This window comes from Mesoplodon mirus (assembly GCF_964341445.2).
Source record: "Mesoplodon mirus genome assembly, chromosome: 11".
Classification (NCBI taxonomy): Eukaryota; Metazoa; Chordata; class Mammalia; order Artiodactyla; family Ziphiidae; genus Mesoplodon; species Mesoplodon mirus.
In genome coordinates, this window is record NC_138987.1 from 55,007,854 (window position 1) to 55,012,180 (window position 4,327).

The 4,327-nt window shown below is 40.7% G+C and overlaps 1 pseudogene across 1 annotated transcript; it reads right to left on the minus strand.

Annotated features, from left to right (window-relative positions):
• Nucleotides 1-860: 860 nt before the first annotated feature.
• On the minus strand, nt 861-3,688 carry LOC309811935 (olfactory receptor 8S1-like; annotated as a pseudogene). The gene is made up of 2 exons: nt 3,593-3,688; nt 861-1,667 (listed from the first exon to the last, which is right to left on the minus strand). The product of its transcript is annotated as an olfactory receptor 8S1-like (transcript).
• Nucleotides 3,689-4,327: the final 639 nt, after the last annotated feature.

Sequence of the window (4,327 nt, forward strand, 5' to 3'; positions counted from 1 at the left end):
GACCATCCAGCCTCTGTTTGAACTTCCTCAGGAACTCTCTTCCATCAGCTAAAGTTTCTTTGCCTCCATCCTGCTCCAAATCTTGACATTATATTACCTATGTGACCACTTCCACAAACATCTAAACAAGGTTTAGTATCTCCTCTTAAAAACAAAACAAAATCAAAAGCAAGAAGAAAAAACAAACACAAAAAACCCTTGACTTTCCTTAAACCTACTGCTCCATTTTCTCAATCTCCTTCACAGCAAAACTTCTCAGTAAATTTATCTATGGTTGCTCTTTGTACTTTTTCACTTGCCATTCTCTCCTCATCTTATTCCAGCTAGTTGAAACTTCTCTTGTCAATACTGTCAACCCCTTTAAAACAAATGTTGCAAAACCCAATGGTAATTTTTCTGTTTTCTTCTTATTTGAATTTTGAGTGGCATCCAACACACCTGACCTCTCTATCCTCCTTGTAGCATTCTCTTTCCTTGGATTTTGTGACACAAAAATTTCCTGATTTCCTTACTTATTTAATGGCTGCTGCTCCTGTTTCTCTTGCTGGGTCATTCTCAACTTGAACTAGAAATGCTGGACTGCTCCAGATCTCATTCCCAGGACCTCCTCTTCACTTCATTTTCCTTAGATGTTCTATGTTAATCTTATATCACTAAATACCACATATACGCCAAATATTAGCCCTGACCTCTCCCCAGAATGTCAAGATAATATGTACAACTTGACATTCTACTTTAATGTCTAATAAGCATCTTAAGCAGTTTAGGCAAAATGCAACTAGCCAAACAGCCAAACTAACAAAAAATCAAATCCTTAATTTTCACCCTTCTATTGTGCATTTCCCCCAATCATGCTGATTTTAGTAACTGATGCCACCATTTTTACCCAGTTGCTCAAGTGAAAATCTAAGACTTAGACAAGATACTACAGTGAGGTAGGAGGAACAGGCAGAGAAATCCTTGTTTTTGCTTGTGGTGGAGTTGATGCTCAGAATCGTGGACACAGTGCGAGCACAGGAGAAGAAAATGAGGAGGACAGTTCCAAGGCTATGTGTGACATAAGACCAGGCCAGGACAGTGAGATTGGTGGAGCAGGCTAGAGGGAAGAGGGAGGGCAGCTCACAACTGCAATAGGAGACAGTGTGGGTCTCACAGAACTCTAAATTGCCAGCTCCAAAGATATTGATGTGATCATCCAGAAAGCCCAGGCCCCACTAGGCCAACAGCAGTCCCACACACAGGTGGTTTCTCATCACCTGACTGAGTAACAGAGAATGACAAATGTCAACATAGTGGTCATGGGCCATTGCTAGGAACAGGAAGGATTCAATGCCCTCAGAGGCGGAAACGAAGGAGATGTGGGCCACGCAACCCGCTACTGAGATTGCTTTCTTTTTAGACAAGAGATTTTCCAGCAACTTGGGCACTGAGACTGAGAAGTAGCAGATGTCAAGGAAGGAGAGTTGCTCTAGGAAGAAGTACATAGGTACATGGAAATGGGAATCAGCACTGATCACCAGCAGCATCACCAGATTCTTCATCAGGGTTAGGAAGTAAACCCCAAGGAATAGCACAAAACACAGAGCCTGGATGTGGGGGTCAGCAGATAGCCTGAGGATGGTGAACTTGGTGATGGTGCTGTGTTTCTCAAAAAGAAGAAACTTTCCCTTGGAATAAAATTAGCATTTCGAACCTCATTTTTTGCCTGTTTCCTCTGGGCCTTAAATCCTTTCTCTATACACATTATTTCTTGACTCTGGGATCCAAGTTCAAGTTTTGAACCACCTTCACTAACTCTCTAGACTCAACAGTATATTTTATTTTCTTATATTCTACACCCTCAACTCTAGATCAAGCTGATGCTGCTCAGTCTAATAAAATATTTAGATAGATGATAGATTACAGCATTTGCAGATGCAGAGAGAAGTTGCTAATGTAGGTGGAAGGGCTGAATTTATTGAAAGGGGAATGTCAATAGGAGCCAGAGAATAAGTGGAGGAGTTTACCTTGGGAATAGGGATGCTTGATCCATTGTTAGAGGAAGGAAAGCAAAAAGTATGGAGAAAGATACAGGGAAGTTTTTGTATCTGGAAGGGAAGGGAGTTTCTTATTTATAGCCTCTATATTGTCAATAAGGTGAAAGGTAAAGTCATCAGTGGGGGTATGCAGGGAGAGACTGGTGTTTGAAATAACTACTTTGGATTAGTTGCAGTGGTGAAGTATAGTCCAGATTTTTGGTTATAAATTTGAGTCCAGTGGTCACTCTTATGTGATTTTTCTCATGTTTGGTATATGTGGAGAGTCAATCATTGCATTTATGTCAGACATGTGATATAATAAAAGGAGAGATGGGTTATGGAGTTAAGAAATTTCCCTGGTGATTAAATGAATGAATCTTGCCTGTGTAATGAGAGAAGTAAGGATATGAGTGGTATGAAATGGAAATGTGGTCGACATAAAGGATTAGTGTTCTCAATGCATGTGAAAAATGGTTGGTGTAGGAACACTAAATTAAATGAATCAGACAGAGAGGTGACTGTGGTAGGAGAGTGTTTGAAATTGAGGTTTTTGAAGGTGCTGGCTGAATGTGTGAAGGAAAACATCCTTGGATGGAGGGACACAAGGAAACCAGAGACTTGCTACTAATTAAGATGAGAATTTTGGGGGTTATTTTTTCTTCTTCTCCTAGAAAAGTCACATGATGTTAAAACATTTTAAAATATGTTAAAGTTTTAAAATTTAGAAATTAGAGCACAAGGAAGTTAGTCCAGAGATACCCCAGATGTTCTACTGTGGAAAGGCACCTGTCTCAATGAGTCATGATTACTTATTCCCCTCTACAGATCCATAATTAAGTCCTATTTAAGAGTGTTATATTCAGACCTTGCTACATTCTCTGTTCTCATACCAGATTTAGCTAACTTATGCTAACCTCGAACTTGCCCAGATTCACTTGCTCTGACCTGACACTGAGACACAAACTCAGCCTCAAGATCACTATTCAAACTTGTTGACTCAGCTGGTTCATTCTGGCCTTCCTGTCTTATGGCTGATGCAATTAATTACTTAAGGGAGATGGAGACTTTTCTCCTATTGTTTCTTCACCCAGCAATCAAGCCCTTGTTAGCTACCAAGTCCAAATTAACCTATGAACATAATCCAATGAACCAATCAGTAGACAAGTTGGCAGAATTCATTCAGATTCAGTGACAAAGATGTTTAATTGGCTTGTAAAATATGCTTTGAGAACTGCCAGTAAGGAGCTGGCTCAGTGTATTGTTTATATTTTTAATTTTTTGTATAATGTGATATTTTGACATCTTAAACTTTCTGGCTATGGAGAGTCTGCCTCTCACCAGGGATAGCTAATTCTTAGAGATAGCAAAGGAATTAGCAGGGAGAATGCCTTTAATATACACACTAACCAATTCACAGCCATATCTCCTCTATGTAGCCCTTACAAGCCAGGAAACAATATTCGTCTGCCTTAACCATCCCAGAGCCAGGTACCAGGCAAATAGGGACCACCCCTATAGCACAGAGCCTCCCAAAATTATTCAACCTAGCCAGTTCCAAACTGTTCCTGCCCTACCTTGCCTTCTAGTGAAAACCCCAGTAAAGGCCCTAGGCCATGCTCTCTCTCTCTCTCCCCTTCTGCCTCCTCATCAGTGCTGGTGCTTCCCCACATGGCCCTGTGTGGTGTGCCATGCCTACTGTTTCTAGTGCCTGTGAGTACAATAGATTTTGTTTTTCGGAACCTCTCCTGTGTCTCTTCCTATGGCCTGAGACATACCTGGGGTCAAGTCATCAAGTCCTAGTTCTGTTTCTTACTAGTTGTATGATCTTTGGAAAGTCTTTAAGCCTTCCTTATCTCAATTTTCTGATCCATAAAATGGCATATAGTAACACCTCTCTTACATGGTTTTAAGAAGTTATTTATATAACTTATGTGCAGTGCTCAGCATACATTGGTTATGATAGACTTATTTGTTATTCATTGCCTTAGTTTTAATCCCTCAATATTCTCAAGGAAAGGACAAGAGTTAATTTTGAGGGCAGATCAGAGCATGTTCATAAATAGAGAAATAAAAACCAGATCAAAGAGGGAGAGATGGAGATGGATGGGGGAAGGATGATCTCACTGTAAGAGCAGAGTTGCAGGAAAGCTCAAAGTACAGAGCAAAGGAGACACAGAGAGGAAGAGATGAAGAGTAGAGATAAGTGGCCCAGGAGATATCAAGGCAGACCTAGCTCTCCTCTTCCCCAGTGGAGAGAACCCTCTAGGTGCTCTGACCTGTTAACAGAATGTCTCAATAAACCATGCAGG